Consider the following 18214-nt stretch of genomic DNA (forward strand, 5'->3'; position numbering starts at 1 on the left):
TATGTTTTATTATTTATATCATGTTACCTAACAAAAATGGCTCCAAGTTCAACTGTGTTTAGCTCCTATGACAACCACCAGAGCGCTCTGTCATCACGTCAGTTGATTACGCAATTACCATTATTCAAGAAGGCTGCACCCAGTGCGAAACGTGTCACCTTTCCCGAACCTGCATGCTACATTAAAATTCCAACTGATCCCATTTCCAGATCTTTGCGCATCTTATACAAGCAATTTAAGTCGGAGAAAGACATATCAGTTACCTTTTGCAGCCTGCCTACAAGCAGAATGACCTCAGTAACTGCAACAGGACCTTGTATTGACCATTCCCCTGAAATTCAAGCGCCGCCGGCAGCATGTCAAAGCCACATATCTGTCCATCTAAACAGCTGTCCACTAAGCCCCAGGATCTGCACGCAGGCTATATCACGTGACTAAAGCATCCAGATAAAACACTGGGAAAAAAATCGACTTTCAGCAACTTGCCTTTCTCCAGAATAAATGAGTCAACGTTTAAATCCTACCTAGTTACAGCTCTGTCTCAATCGATCATCCCGCACACTCTCTGTTATCCTTTAACACAGAGGTGAGTAAGTTTAGACGTGAATGATTATCTGTCCTCCTGAAAAGCATCAAATACAGTATTCAACTCGCGTATATCACTGCTACCTCAGTAGACATACACTATAATACGATCCCAACGAGAAAAAATTGACTACCTTCCTTAGTCCGCTCCATTCGATGTCATCGTTTTCCTACATTCCTCTTTTTACAGCATACTTGACTCCATGTACAAATTGCCCCCTGCAAACCAGACGATAAGCAAGTGGATCCTCATTTTCACCGCATTTCGGTGTATATTAGGTTAGTTTATACCTATGCGCTAATCAGTTTTCGCATTTCTTTCGATTTTATGTCACATCCAACCATGCTACCGCGACATAACCTATTGTTCTGTGTTCTAAAATTGTCTTTAAATGTAACCCACGCGTATCCAGTCACATCCACATTCGGAAAGCGCTTGCTCTGTTTTCTGTATGGCTGTGTACACGCACGCCTCGTGGAAGGCTCCCAGGACCGGCGGTAGACTCGAGTTAACGTTCGAATGTGGATCCGCCGCGAGTTATATCGGGAGCGGTGTTCAGATGCGGATCCACAATACGGGGTAGTGTTTGGAAGGTGGATCCGCCTCGCGCAAGGCAGGAGCTGTATTCGAATGCAGATCCACAGTATACAACACCCGAGTTAGCGTTCGAGTGAGGATCTGCTGCGTACTATATATCCGGAGCTGTGTCCGGGAGCGGATCCACCACACGCAGCATCCGCGATAGGGTTCGTGGGTGGACCAAGCACGTGTTATGTCCGGACAAGTATTCTATGCTCGAAGTTTGGTCCACCAGCTCTTGGGACTGGGTCCTGGGAGGCCCCCACGAGGCGTGCGTGTACACAGACATACAGAAAAGAGAGCAAGCGCTCTCCGAATGTGGATGTGACTGGGTACGCGTGTGTTACATTTACAGACAATTTTAGAACACAGAACGATAGGTTATGTCCTTGTCGCATGGATGGATGTGACATAAAATCGAAAGAAATGCGAAAACTGATTAGCGCATAGGTATAAACTAACCTAATAGACACCGAAATTCGGTGAAAATGAGGATCCACTTGCTTATCTACTGGTTCGCAGGGGGCAATTTGTACATGGAGTCAAGTATGCTGCAACATCGAAGGGAGCGGACTAAGGAAGGTAGTCAATTTTTTTCTCGTTGGGTTCGTATTATAGTGTATGTCTACTGAGGTAGCAGTGATACACGCGAGTTGAATACTGTATTTGATGCTTTTCAGGAGGACAGAGAATCATTCACGTCTAAACTTACTCACCTCTGTGTTAAAGGATAACAGAGAGTGTGCGGGATGATCGATTGAGACAGAGCTGTAACTAGGTAGGATTTAAACGTTGACTCATTTATTCTGGAGAAAGACAAGTTGCCGAAGGTCGATTTTTTTCCCAGTGTTTTATCTGGATGCTTTAGTCACGTGATATAGCCTGCGTTCTAGCCATATGCAGCTACAGTGCTTTACACATGACAGATTGGATGATATACGTAAATATGTGTCGAACTACGTTCTGTATAAATATCACTCCGTTCTTGTTCTTCTTAACTGTATGCTATTAAATTAAGGCACTTTGAGATCTGTTACTATAGATCGATACGGTGTGCTAAGCTCTAATACTTGGGTACATCTCGAGAAATGTGGTGCACTTGGATGGGTTAGGCCTAGGAAAGCTCTATTCAGACAAGAGAGGTGAAGTGTAGCTATATTCCTCTGCTCGGTTGAGGATTAATTCGCTAGCGACGTTGCGGGGTAGAGTGGTCAAAGCCGAAGTGAGGACGGTCTTTTAACATAAGAGGGCGAGATTGCTCTGTGACCGCCATAGGAAGAGAGATTGATCGAGTACTATGCGCGAGGTCTTAGAAATATGTATATCATTGTCTGGTATACTTTGGTCGTTTTTATGTGTTCGAGAATTAAGTGTGAATGGAAATACTGAGCAGTCATCTATCAGTGCTCTAAATGATACTTGCAAAGTAGAGGAGGTATGGTTTAGCTATGACATTAAAATTAGGAAAACATGCTGTTACATGATAGGCCAGTGTGCCTTATTACGAGGACAAGGTGGGCGTCGGAATATGGTTATGATTGGTTTGTGTTTAAGTATATAATTTTAAATGCCCTATCCACAGTGAGAGGGGTGTGTATGTCGGTAAAAGTATTTGCTTATTTGACTACATGTATGTGTAATTTAGTACATTTAAGTGTTCACCGAATATGGCTCTCTGTAGAAAAAGGAATTACGATGTTCTGTTGAGCTGGGTTGTATGTGGGGGCGTAAATGCTTGCTCAAAATTATTATAACAGGGTGGGTGGCATATAAGGATAACAAGTTCTGTGAAAGCGTGTGTGAAAGGAGTAAGCAAGTGGATGACACGACTCATCTATGACTGTATCATTAGGACATGTATATAAATGTCGGATAATCTAAATTGAGGTCCTTTTTTTCTTTTTAATCATATTTATGATTTCTGCTTGGATTTATGTTTGTCTATTTGTTCTAAATGAATACTCATATTTGCTTAGAAAGTGAATTTTGACAGAATTTTCGGGGCAGCGTGAATGACGACGGGTTCGCTGGCTGGGGGAGACACTGTTTACATGTCGAGTTGGAGAATCAGGGGAGGATAGAGATCTCCGCTATTCAGGAATCCGTCTGCGCAGTGTATAGCAGTGTATAGCTGGAGAGCAGGTATAGAGAGAGAGCCCACTATGGCATGCTGGTCCTGGGGCTTAGTGGACGGCTGTTTAGATGGACAGATATATGGCTTTGACATGCTGCCGGCGGCGCTTGAATTTCGGGCGAATGGTCAAGACAAGGTCCTGTTGCAGTAACTGAGGTCATTCTGCTTGTAGGCAGGCTGCAAAAGATAAATGATATGTCTTTCTGCGACTTAAATTGCATGTATCAGATGTGCAAAGATCTGGAAATGGGATCAGCTGAACGATGTGTAGGTTGTGACTAAAGCCAAATTGGAATTTTAATGTAGCGTGAAGGTTCGGGAAAGGTGACACGTTTCGCACTGGGTGCAGCCTTTTTGAATAATGGTAATTGCGTAATCAACTGACGTGATGACAGAGCGCTCTGGTGGTTGTCATAGGAGCTAAACACAGTTGAACTTGGAGCCATTTTTGTTAGGTAACATGATATAAATAATAAATCATAATAAATAATAATAAATGATCATAAATGATAATAAATAACTGGAGCAGCTGTCCGAATGCAAAGACCTGTTGGAGTGTACGGATCTGTAAGAGCGAACTTTGATGTGCTCTAGACGACCGAATAGCGAAGTAATATTATGTGTTGGGCAGCTTTGGTGATCAAGTCAGAATTTGAGAAGATGATTAATTTGGGTTGGAGTGTTATTAGGTGGGATGTAGATTGTCCCGTTGACTACTTCTGCACATTTGCTTCCTTTATTTAGCTGAGTGAAGATCGATTGTGGTGTGTTGATACATGCTTAACTTTTCTCTAGACCTGGGACAGACCTAAGTTGCCGTGTAAATTATAGCCAAGATTTCGAATATGTTACATGACTGAGAGCGGTATTCGAGAGTGGAAATATCATTTTGCGCATGTTTGTTTCTAGTTAGTCAGTGGTTTACAGCATGCTGCACATAGATAAAGTTCGGCGTTTGTAGAGAATTAATTTGAAGTCTATATCTTGGGAATTATGATGAACTAGTGATCGGTAGGGTGTTGCCTAGTGCATGATACTGAGAAGTACAGTTACAATGGTGTAATATTATGGAGCAAGTACATGTGTCCTTGCAGTCTATGAGTCTGAGGATGTTTGTAGAAAAGCGAACAGATAAGGAAGGAGAGACAGTAAGGCGTTTGTGCTGAGGAGGGGACGATACCGAATTTGTAAAAAAGAGTTGTGAGGGTGACTTAGGTCCGCTGATGTAAGAGGGAAGATTAGCTCTGAGTGTCGGGTCTGTAGAGATAACAGGTTGACGGTGCTTTCCTAGGATTGGGGAGCATTGCTGAATATAGACGCTGTAGGGATAGGATATTTTTTTCGCATGCTGTAGAGATATACTGGATAAGTGTACTGTTTTGTGTCAAATGTGTATATACCATATTGTGAAGTTAATGTGGTTTACATTGTGTAGCGTTTGTATATACTGCACTGTAAAGTTGATATTGATTATGTTATGTGACAAGTAGAGAGGAAGTCGTAAGGACGGTAGAGATATTTCCAGAGTAACAGGGGTCAAGAGAGTGTATTTCCGATACTTAGCTCATTGTGGAATGTCAACCAAATGAGACCGCGATCGTAAGATTTAACTGTATAAGTATAATGAGATCAACGACTTCGGTATTCGAGAGTGCGAATATAATTTTATGGTCTGTTTGTTTCTAGTTATTCAGTGGTCTAAAGCATGCTGTACTTACAAAAAAAAATTGGTGTGTTCTTGTAGTCTATGAGCCTGGATAAGTTTGTAAATAAAAGCGAGCAGGCAAGGAAAAAGAAGGGAGAGTAATGCATTTGTGTTGAGGGGAAGCGATCGCCGAATTTGTGGAACAATTCTAAGAGGGACTTCCGTCCGTTGATGTAGAAGGGCGGATTACCGCTGAGTGTAGCGTGTGTAGAAAGAAAGAGCAGGTTCACAGTGCTTCCATAGGAATTGAGAGAATTGGGGCATGTAGTGGGTATTGTAAAGTTAATGTGGCTTACATTGTGTAGGGTTTGTATATCATGTATTGTGAAGTTACTATTGCATACGTTATGGGATGAGTAGAGAGGATGACCGTGTGTGTGTGTGTGTGTGTGTGTGTGTGTGTGTGTGTGTGTAGATTGAGGGGGGCTGTGGAGGTAATTTAGCGATCTCTGTAAAAGTAAGCACAGGAAGCATCAGAAAGAAAAGCAGGATGGTACTTTGATAACGGGTCCTTAAAAAATTGGGCCAGTAAATTCGATAAGAAGGAATAAGAATGATTAATTGGTTGTGCTGGGATATAGGAGGGTTGAGAACATTTGAGTATGTTGAGAGGTAGGAGGTGGGGAGCGCATTCAGTATTATTTTGGTGAACAAGTTCTGTTAGGTAAGAATTTGAATTTACAAATAAGCTGAGAAAACACAAAAGCGAGCGTTAACTATTTTTGGGGGCACTATACAATTTCGGAGAGGTTGACTGGGCTCTTTTTTTTTAATTTTCAAATGATCGTTTTAGATTGAGAGGGGAGAGAAGCGCTGGGATGTGTGCGGACGGTGTGTGTGTGAACTCGTTCTCGGCTATTCTTACAACAGACGTGAAGGTGGAGATGTGTCGCATATAGGCCACCAAGCAATGGAATGCGGCCTTAACATGTGTGTTGGACCGCACTGAGTTAGGACGGTGACAGACTACTCGCGTGGCCTGGCTTGCATAGTCGTGTTCGGCGTGTAGGTGATATGAATTTCTCAGGTGTTCGGTGTGAATGCGGCTGTCATCAAGTGATGTTGGAAGGGTCGAACAGAGGCCTTTGAGCGAATTGAGAGCTGTCGGACGTGTGACTTAATGTGGGACAGGTTGATTGCGCGCGTCTGATGAGTTACTTTTCTGTGCGTTATTTGGACAGATTACGAGTAAAAAAATGGTTCAAATGGCTCTGAGCACTATGGGACTCAACTGCTGTGGTCATAAGTCCCCTAGAACGTAGAACTACTTAAACCTAACTAACCTAAGGACATCACACACGTCCATGCCCGAGGCAGGATTCAAAGCTGCGACCGTAGCGGTCGTGCGGTTCCAGACTGTAGCGCCTTTAACCGCTCGGCCACCACGGCCGGCCCAGATTACGAGTACTGATGGTGTTTACAGTTATGTGTACTGCATTATTTAGGTGCAGTCTGATATTGTGCACTGAAATTAGGAGCTGTTTGCGTGTCTGCCGACTGTGCAACATGACACCAGGTATATCAGGACGAGTGTTTTTTGTATGAGAGTAATAGGTATACTCAATGCGTATATCAAATGTACGGTAAGTATTTGTGGGACGATATAGAATATGAGAGAGTTCGAGTTGGTTGTTATTTTTTCTACTTGGAGGGTTTGTTAGATCGAATTGCTGTGATGAGTAACTAAAGATGGGGCGAGCAATGTTCTGGGCTTAGGTACTGGGGGTGTGCTCTGGCCATGTGCTAGACCGTGTGGATTAAGCAACAGTATTAGGGTCATAGTTTAGCTAGAATATTTATACAGGAGTATGTCCGACGCGAGTGTATAGGTCCAGACTGTGATGTGGGCGGTCACGCGCTCGTGGTGTGTGAGAGAGGCAAAGCAGACGATTTTGAGTCATCACAGGTGACTTAGGTTAGTGGCTTCGTTTGCCACAATTTTCTTGTATTTGGTAGAGAAACACGAACTGACCATCAGAATTGAAGCTTGGCTTATTTGTATAGACAGAATGTGATATAAGTTAATGTTGGTTAGTACACGTTAGTGCACGTTAGTAAACGGAAGCAAGCATTAGTACATATTAGCCAACGAACATGGGTCGGTAAAACGACGTGGTGGTCGGTAGGGACTTTAACTATTTCATTTCAAGTCCAGGTGGGTGTGGCAGTGGCGAAAATTGATTCCAAGTCTAGGTGGACGTGGCAGTTTAATTAATTGATCAGATTAATTAAATAGTCATGCAGACTTTGTTACATTCACTTGCGGAGGTACTAATCTAGGTGCGTGCGATGGCTCATGTGTACGGACGTGTGTTTTCGCCAAGATCCTGGATTAGATAATCGAAGCATGTGGGCTGAATAATGAGAATCAGGTGATCAGTTAACTTAGTGAGAGCGTTCTTTGTCTGACAGAACCACGTGGTCGATAGCGCGTTGTGACATCAAGGAAGTCTCCAACACATTAGAAAAAAGCATTCCAGTTCGAGTGTGTCGGTTCCTGTCTATCGGTCTTGAATTGCAAAGTTTATGGGGCTGAGGGCGTCCTTTGTGCTCCATCACACGTGCTGGTGGGGCGGTATGTGGCGTGAGGGTGGTTTGGACAGAGTAAGCATGTCGGTTCCTGTCCGTCGGCGCTGAGAATTTGCGAACCTTAGGACCGATATAGCTTTTACCGTGTCACGTGATAGAACTTTCCAAACATCTCACACGGTTGTGTGAGGTAGGTATCGGCAGGTTCGAACCTGTTCGGAAAAAAAAATTTGGGGTGGAACGTGTCCTTTGTCCAGCACGTGGTCAACAGGTTCCATCCTGCCCAGCGTTAAGTGCTCGCGGGTGCGGAAAGATGTCTATGTAGTCGGGCTCTGAGGCGAGCGCGGCTGTGCGGGTACCGCTGATCGCTTGACGTCAGCCGGTTAGGGAGCTGTGGATGGAGCGGGCTCAGCCGGCCGTGCATACGTCAGCTGCGCTCTGGAGTTTCGCTGTGTGAGCATGGAGAAGTCAGTTGGGACACACCTGCATAACTGTAATGTCTGAAATAAAGAGTCATTTTCCAGGTATTTACAGAAGACTATGTCCGTCGCGTGTATGGAGGGTGTGTGACGTAAGCAGGGCGGCGGCGCAGCTATTGTACAGTTACTACGCGCGCGCGAGAGCGAGTCAATTAGCGAGCGTTCTAGTGCGGACCAAACGTGCTGTTATATAGTCATGGCGGATTCCACTGTCGAGCAAACTTTGCCGCCAAAAGTGTAGCACTGCATTATCAATCGCACAAGGACATGTGGCGAACGGCTGTGTGAGGTAGGTATCAGCAGGTTCGGACTTGCTCAGAGAATGGTCGATGGTTGTGTGATTCAGCTCCGAGATAGACAATTTTGGCGGGAAACGTGCGGAGGTGACGAATACACGTGGCGGCTGTGACATCAAACTCGACAAGTTCCAGCGTGTCCAGCCAAAACGTGTTTACGACGTGGGAGCGATCGCTGGGCTCGCCCCCTGCGTTAGAGGCCGGCCGTCTCACGTGACAGGCGTAGGCAGTGTCTCCGCGCGCTGGCCAGGGGGTGGCGAGGATTTGAACTAATTCAGCTGGAGCGCAGACGTCGTGGTGAGTGCACTGCGATATCAAAGATGTGTGTGCTGACTGTGTTGGAGAACAAGTGATGACCATACTGCTTGAAATAAAGTCTTCAGTCCCTTCCCCCCTGCAAAATCGAAGGACGTGAATTACGTTAATACAAGTGCAGTTTATTATTTGACTCGATTATGATAGGCTACCAGTGAAAAAAAAGATAAGTGACGGAGAAAGCTCGTACATGTGATCAATTATGGTGTTGGGATTTGAACTTGTGATAGAGTTTTGTTATGGATGTAAGGAAACTGGCTTTCTCACCGAGAAAACCGGACATCTTGAATAAATAATAAATGATAATAATAAATAGAAGTATAGTTTTCAAGAGAATATCGTGTTTGAATTTGAATTTGGGGCAATTTTCTAGTGGAGGTAGGCCTATAATAATAAATGATAAGGAATGATAATAAATGACAATGAATGATAGTGAATGTTAATAAATAATAATGAATAATAAACAAAAGTAAGGTTGAATTTGAATTTGGTGGAATTTTCTAGTGGAAAAAGGTCAATAATAATAAATAATAACAAATGATAATAAATAATAATAAATGACAATAAATGATAATAAATGATAATGAATGATAATGAATGTTAATAAATAATAGTGAATAATAATAAACAAAAGTAAGGTTTTGCAGCAATTATCGTGTTGGAATTTGAATTTGGAGGGAATTTTCTAGTGGAGGCAGCTCAATAATAATAGACGATAATAAATAATAATAAATGATAAAAAATTATAATAAATTATAATGAGTGATAATGAATTATAATAAATGACAATGAATGTTAATAAATGATAATGAATAATTAACAAAAGTAAGGTTTTGCAGCCATTATCATATTGGAATTCGAATTTCGAGGGAATTTTCTAGTGGAGGCAGGTCAATAATAATGAATAATAATAAATGATAATAAATAATAATAAATGATAATAAATAATAATAAATGATAATGAATGTTAATAATTGGTAATCAATAATAGTGAATAATAATAATAAAGAGAAGTACAGTTTTGCATGCATTATCCTGTTGGAATTCAAACTTGCCGCCATTTTTTCTTCTGGAGGCTTAGGTTAGTGGACGTAGCACAATTGGACTATTTTCCCGCCAAAATTCAAATTTCGCGCCATTTTTTCTGAAGGTTAGGTAAATGGATGTAGCACAATTGGACTATTCTGCCACCAAAATCCGCCATCTTGGATGACGTCATGCGCTGTTGCCAAGTCTACATGCCACCATCTTGGATGACGTCATCGTCGCCGCCATCTTGAATAAATTTGGCAACAATGCAATGTGTCTTGGTGCCCCCTTTGTCCCCCTACTCATGCACTCTCATATCTCGAAACGAGTCACCTTTTTCGAACCTATCTGCTACAGTCTAAATCCAAAATGGTCCTAGTCAGTCCCTACACATCTTGCAACTGCTTCCATTTCTACAGCTTTGCGCATGTGATTATGCCATTTTAAGTCGGAACTGATCGGAAGTCGGACAAAGCCACATATCCACCACCTTCTTCAGTCCATCTAGAAACAGAGCGAACTGAGTTATTGGAACAGGACCGTGTTTTGACCATTCAGCGGAAATGAGCACATTGTGGCGCGTTCCCAAACTACATACAAGTACTACAAATCCACGTCCATTCATATCTATAACCCCAATATCCTATCATCGTTATTCTCTACCCCTCCCCTCCCCTCCCCTCCCAGCAGACAAAAATTAACAACTATAGAAGCTCAAATAACTTCATCCGATATAGAACTCACATAGACGCCATTGCTCACGCGATGACGCAAAGCTGCGTTGGGGGTCCAGCGCGGAGAGAGAGAGAGAGAGGGGGGGGGGAGGCAGATTGAGAGAGAGAGAGATTTCGCAATGTCTTCCAGAATAGCACAGCGTGCAGCCCTCCAGGCATTTCTAACGGCATACTTCGCCCCTCACTGAATCTACCCCTCAAACTGCTGCTGCTACTGCTCCCTGTGTCGAACAAACCTATTAAATACACACTTATTGATACACTACAGAGGGTAGTTTAAAGTTTCATCACCACTACTCTAGGAGAACGATCGTACCCCACGTACTATACTGTAAATCGTAAGAAACGACCACTGTGGCCCTGTTTAGTTGTTTGAAACACTGTTTTCTATTGCGCTTTGTACACCGCCAAACATTTCTTTTTCTGCCACGACTTCGACCTGTATGTCAGATTCTAAACTGGCATTAAGACGCTCTGATCCACGACCTCTGACAGAAAACTAGATATCACACTATGTAAATCATATTCTTACTGCAGATAGCATAACACTGAATTATTTTTAAATAAATCTCACTTACAACATAAGGAAACTAGAATAGTTTGGCACCGTTGTGGAGAGTTTCCAAACTACCGTGCGAAAGTCTTTCATTACCTCTACATTTAAGCTCATATGCAGATGATGGCTCTGCGTTCCATTTCGAGTTATTTGTAATTTTGCATTCATGTAAGCGATCGCTGTTTAGTTGCTTGCAAACCCCAGACATTGTCCCCCACCCACGAAACTTCCCCCCCCCCCCCCTCAACTCAAACAAGCTATGTCACTCAATCATTAAGTGGTAACCGATGTGTGGATGTGATGGAAAAGACACTTCTGATAATATTATATAATATTTTATATATTATATAATATTAAGCAACAGACTTGATAGTGCGAAGAATTTTACACTAAGTTCAGCACCGGCCATTGATGTGACAGCCTGGCCCCCAATTTCAGTATCACACCTAAATCGTCCCTTTTACATCACTTTGCGAGTATGATTGCGAATGTGGGTAGATTACTGTGCAGTATGTGCATTCACTGTTAATTCTCGAACACATACAAGATCAAAGTACATCAGACAATGCTCTACATATTTATAACACTTCAAGCATAGTGTTTAATTTACGATCTATCTCTCAGCGTATAGGAGTCACAGAGCATTCTCCCCATCTTAGGGTAAAAGACCAACCTCACACTGTCATTGACCAACACACCCTGCAGCACCGTTACAGAATTAATCTCCAAGAGATCAGAAGAAGAGCGCTACACTCCACATCTCGTGAATGAATATAGCTCTCCAAGTCCCAACCCATCCAAGTGCACGAGATTTCTCGAGATGTTGCCAATCCTTATCGATGTGTAGTAACAGATTTCAAAGTACCATAATGTAATAGCATACAGTTAAGAAGAACAAGAAAAGACTTATTTTTATACATGATGGAGTTCGAGACGAATTGAGTTGGACACATTTTTACCCAAATCACGAAGCTATTAACTCTAAATTTTTGTTCTAGAGCCTTGGATCAGTACTTGAAAGATATTGGTAAGATAGAGAATAAACACACACTCTCCTAAGACTACAACGTTCTGTACTTAAAAAGTGGCTATAATGTTAGATAGAAAACCTTTCCCCTCTATCAGACATAAATCCTTATTCACAGTTTCTCTACACTGAACTATCTTATCGAATGGTAAAACATTTACTTTGCAATATAGCAATATAGCTTTGCAGAGACGTATAGTGTCCACTGTTCACATCTGATCACAGTTCAGAAATTATACTATGCCTGCATAAGGCCTACATAGAATGATAGTTGCTAGTGGCGGATACATACTACAAGGAAACAGATAAACGCAAAGCAGCAGTGTCCGACATGTGAAAATTACAAGTCATTCCGTCACTAACTCTGTAAACAGCGCATCAGTCGGGCAAATGCGTACACAGGGATTGCACCGCATCACAAACTCTTACCGCTAAGTTAGTTATGACACTGAAGTCCCGATTTTACATCCAAGATGCGACAGGGGTGATGGCATAAATGATTCCTTTCAGATTACGCTGATACAATAGCTCCCTACTTAGCAATCTTATACAACCGCTCGCTCACGGATAGATCTGTACCTACGAGGTGCATTCAAGTTCTAAGGCCTCCGATTTTTTTTTCTCCAGACTGGAAAGATATAGAAACATGCGCATTGTTTTAAAATGAGGCCGCGTTCATTGTCAATACGGCCCAGAGATGACAGCACCGTACGGCAGATGGAATTTTACCGCCAGCGGCGAGAATGAGAACTGTTTTAAATACTTAAAATTGCGACGTTTTCCTTACTTGAACAGCGTGCAATCATTCGTTTTCTGAATTTGCGTGGTGTGAAACCAATTGAAATTCATCGACAATTGAAGGAGACATGTGGTGATGGAGTTATGGATGTGTCGAAAGTTCGTTCATGGGTGTGACAGTTTAATGAAGGCAGAACATCATGTGACAACAAACCGAAACAACCTCGGACTCGCACAAGCCGGTCTGACGACATGATCGAGGAAGTGGAGAGAGTTGTTTTGGGGGATTGCCGAATGACTGTTGAACAGATCGCCTCCAGAGTTGGCATTTCTGTGGGTTCTGTGCACACAATCCTGCATGACGACCTGAAAATGCAAAAAGTGTCATCCAGGTGGGTGCCACGAATGCTGACGGACGACCACATGGCTGCCTGTGTGGCATGTTGCCAAGCAATGTTGACGCGCAACGACAGCATGAATGGGACTTTCTTTTCGTTGGTTGTGACAATGGATGAGACGTGGATGCCATTTTTCAATCCAGAAACAAAGCACCAGTCAGCTCAATGGAAGCACACAGATTCACCGCCACCAAAAAATTTCGGGTAACCGCCAGTGCTGAAAAAATGATGGTGTCCATGTTCTGGGACAGCGAGGGCGTAATCCTTACCCATTGCGTTCCAAAGGGCACTACGGTAACAGGTGCATCCTACGAAAATGTTTTGAAGAACAAATTCCTTCCTGCACTGCAACAAAAACGTCCGGGAAGGGCTGCGCGTGTGCTGTTTCACCAAGACAACGCACCCGCACATCGAGCTAACGTTACGCAACAGTTTCTTCGTGATAACAACTTTGAAGTGATTCCTCATGCTCCCTGCTCACCTGACCTGGCTCCTAGTGACTTTTGGCTTTTTCCAACAATGAAAGACACTCTCCGTGGCCGCACATTCACCAGCCGTGCTGCTATTGCCTCAGCGATTTTCCAGTGGTCAAAATAGACTCCTAAAGAAGCCTTCGCCGCTGCCATGGAATCATGGCGTCAGCTTTGTGAAAAATGTGTACGTCTGCAGGGCGATTACGTCGAGAAGTAACGCCAGTTTCACCGATTTCGGGTGAGTAGTTAATTAGAAAAAAAATCGGAGGCCTTAGAACTTGAATGCACCTCGTACAGATTGGAAAATTGCGCAGGTCGCACCAGTGTTTAAGAAGGGTAGTAGGAGTAATCCATCGAACTACAGACCTATATCGTTGACGTCGGTTTGCAGTAGGGTTTTGGAGCATATACTGTATTCAAACATTATGAATCACCTCGAAGGGAATGATCTATTGATACGTAATCAGCATGGTTTCAGAAAACATCGTTCTTGTGCAACGCAGCTAGCTCTTTATTCGCACGAAGTAATGGCCGCTATTGACAGGGGATCTCAAATTGTTTCCGTGTTTCTAGATTTCCGGAAAGCTTTTGACACCGTTCCTCACAAGCGACTTCTAATCAAGCTGCGGGCCTATGGGGTGTCGTCTCAGTTCTGCCACTGGATTCGTGATTTCCTGTCAGGAAGGTCGCAGTTCGTAGTAATAGACAATCATCGAGTAAAACTGAAGTGATATCAGGTGTTCCCCAGGGAAGCGTCCTGGAACCTCTGCTGTTCCTGATCTACATAAATGACCTGGGTGACAATCTGGGCAGTTCTCTTAGGTTGTTCGCAGATGATGCTGTAATTTATCATCTAGTAAGGTCATCCGAAGACCAGTATCAGTTGCAAAGCGATTTAGAAAAGATTGCTGTATGGTGTGGCAGGTGGCAGTTAACGCTAAATAACGAAAAGTGTGAGGTGATCTACATGAGTTCCAAGAGAAATCCGTTGGAATTCGATTACTCGATAAATAGTACAATTCTCAAGGCTGTCAATTCAACTAAGTACCTGGGTGTTAAAATTACGAACAACTTCAGTTGGAAAGTCCACATAGATATTATTGTGGGGAAGGCGAGCCAAGGGTTGCGTTTCATTGGCAAGACACTTAGAAGATGCAACAAGTCTACGAAAGAGACAACTTACACTACTCTCGTCCGTCCTCTGTTAGAATATTGCTGCGCGGTGTGGGATCCTTACCAGGTGGGATTGACGGAGGACATCGAAAGGGTGCAAAAAAGAGCAGCTCGTTTTGTATTATCACGTAATAGGGGAGACAGAGTGGCAGATATACGCGAGCTGGGATGGAAGTCATTAAAGCAAAGACGTTTTTCGTCGCGGCGAGATCTATTTACGAAATTTCAGTCACCAACTTTCTCTTCCGAATGCGAAAATATTTTGTTGAGCCCAACCTACATAGGTAGGAATGATCATCAAAATAAAATAAGAGAAATCAGAGCTCGAACAGAAAGGTTTAGGTGTTCGTTTTTCCCGCGCGCTGTTAGGGAGTGGAATGGTAGAGAGATAGTATAATTTTGTTTCGATGAACCCTCTGCCAAGCACTTAAATGTGAATTGCAGAGTAATCATGTAGATGTAGATGTAGATGAAAGCTCCTTTAGAGGAGTGTGTCAAGTTTCTTCACTCATGAGATGGAAGTCCTCTGATGACCGACAAGTTTACCGTTAACGACCGCAAGTAGACAGTACTTTAAAACACATACCAAACACGTAGCTGTATACAAGTAGAACGCAGGCTACGTCACGTGACTGATGCATCCGGAATCACTGGTACCTCAACAGAAATACAGTATAATGCAGCCTCAATAGGAAAAAAATTGACAGCCTTCCTGTTTGAAGCTAAATAGAGTGATCTCCATCTTCACCCCCCCCCCCTCCTACCCCCAGCAGCCCAGAGCAGGCTGTTTTTCCTCACGATCTTGATTTACGTCAGGAAACGGACGACAGCGTCGTAGACCTCGTGGAGAACATACTGTTTACCGCCATCATGGATATATGTACTTCCGTCATCATCTGGTGTGACTGCGGTGTCCTCTGATGGCGAGGAAATGTACTAAGACAGTTGGGGTCTGGAGCTCATGGTGAACACACTAGGTGGTGCCATCTTACATTACGGTACTTGCGTCACTACAATGTCCTCATGTGGCATCGGTATGAACTAAGTCAGTTGGGCTATGGACTCAGTGGCGAATACACTTGGTGGTGGTGTTGTCTGTAATTGTTTAAATAAAGGCTGATGTATGATTTCGACAGTTGACAATTAGCAAGCAGACTCTTTTATGTGGATTATTATTTTGACAGTTTAGGAGTTGTTTGGCTATATGGACGTAAGTGCTGTGCGTTGTTTATGAGTGGTTCGCACGTCTGTACGCTGTGGAATGTGGTATTTTTGACGGTTTACAATTAGCAAGAATGTGTGTACAACTTTATACATGAGTTATGTAGGAGTGGTTTGCAGGTCTATATGCTGTGGGGCATGTCAGAGCGTGTGTTCTGTGATACATATACTCCATCCCTAAATAAATTGCTCGCAAATAAATAAAGTACACTCCTTCCTCCATCCATCAGCCTAGTGTTGGCTGAGTCCTTTCACCACCGGCCCCTAGGAAGAAGTGGCAGTCTGGCGACTTAGGTTTGGTAGTGGTGGTGGTGAGCTCCGTTTGCAGCAATTTTCTTACGCTGGTAGCGAAAACGCAAGTGAGCTTTGTTTACTGACAGATTTCACACTTGGCACCTGATTCTAGGAGGAAGTGGTGGTCGGGTGGCTGAGGTTAGTACAAGTGTCCTTTCATAAAGCACAATTTTTTTAGGTTAGTAGCCTCTCTTTACTGCCAGAATTCAAATTCGGCGACGGTTCCTAGGAAGAGGTGGCAGCCTGGACCTTGAAAAGTAGTTGAAAGTAGATAGTTGAACACCTTTTCATAACTACACTCCTGGAAATTGAAATAAGAACACCGTGAATTCATTGTCCCAGGAAGGGGAAACTTTATTGACACATTCCTGGGGTCAGATACATCACATGATCACACTGACAGAACCACAGGCACATAGACACAGGCAACAGAGCATGCACAATGTCGGCACTAGTACAGTGTATATCCACCTTTCGCAGCAATGCAGGCTGCTATTCTCCCATGGAGACGATCGTAGAGATGCTGGATGTAGTCCTGTGGAACGGCTTGCCATGCCATTTCCACCTGGCGCCTCAGTTGGACCAGCGTTCGTGCTGGACGTGCAGACCGCGTGAGACGACGCTTCATCCAGTCCCAAACATGCTCAATGGGGGACAGATCCGGAGATCTTGCTGGCCAGGGTAGTTGACTTACACCTTCTAGAGCACGTTGGGTGGCACGGGATACATGCGGACGTGCATTGTCCTAGTGGAACAGCAAGTTCCCTTGCCGGTCTAGGAATGGTAGAACGATGGGTTCGATGACGGTTTGGATGTACCGTGCACTATTCAGTGTCCCCTCGACGATCACCAGTGGTGTACGGCCAGTGTAGGAGATCGCTCCCCACACCATGATGCCGGGTGTTGGCCCTGTGTGCCTCGGTCGTATGCAGTCCTGATTGTGGCGCTCACCTGCACGGCGCCAAACACGCATACGACCATCATTGGCGCCAAGGCAGAAGCGACTCTCATCGCTGAAGACGACACGTCTCCATTCGTCCCTCCATTCACGCCTGTCGCGACACCACTGGAGGCGGGCTGCACGGTGTTGGGGCGTGAGCGGAAGACGGCCTAACGGTGTGCGGGACCGTAGCCCAGCTTCATGGAGACGGTTGCGAATGGTCCTCGCCGATACCCCAGGAGCAACAGTGTCCCTAATTTGCTGGGAAGTGGCGGTGCGGTCCCCTACGGCACTGCGCAGGATCCTACGGTCTTGGCGTGCATCCGTGCGTCGCTGCGGTCCGGTCCCAGGTCGACGGGCACGTGCACCTTCCGCCGACCACTGGCGACAACATCGATGTACTGTGGAGACCTCAAGCCCCACGTGTTGAGCAATTCGGCGGTACGTCCACCCGGCCTCCCGCATGCCCACTATACGCCCTCGCTCAAAGTCCGTCAACTGCACATACGGTTCACGTCCACGCTGTCGCGGCATGCTACCAGTGTTAAAGACTGCGATGGAGCTCCGTATGCCACGGCAAACTGGCTGACACTGACGGCGGCGGTGCACAAATGCTGCGCAGCTAGCGCCATTCGACGGCCAACACCGCGGTTCCTGGTGTGTCCGCTGTGCCGTGCGTGTGATCATTGCTTGTACAGCCCTCTCGCAGTGTCTGGAGCAAGTATGGTGGGTCTGACAACCAGTGTCAATGTGTTCTTTTTTCCATTTCCAGGAGTGTATATGCAACTGAAAATTGAATTATTTAATATGATTAAAATTGAAATAGAATTAAGTACTTAGGTAATTGATATGTTAGATGCGCATTGTGGGTGTTAGCATATTTGCAGAAGACTATGTCCAGCACGTGTATGGAGCTGGTGACCGAGGGTGTGTAATGTAAGTAGTTGGACGCCAGGGGGCAGCGGTGCGGCGCGTGTCCGATTATAACGCGCGCGCAAGAGAGAGAAC

The sequence above is a fragment of the Schistocerca cancellata genome, chromosome 4 (genome assembly GCF_023864275.1).
Source record: "Schistocerca cancellata isolate TAMUIC-IGC-003103 chromosome 4, iqSchCanc2.1, whole genome shotgun sequence".
In the NCBI taxonomy this organism is placed as follows: domain Eukaryota; kingdom Metazoa; phylum Arthropoda; class Insecta; order Orthoptera; family Acrididae; genus Schistocerca; species Schistocerca cancellata.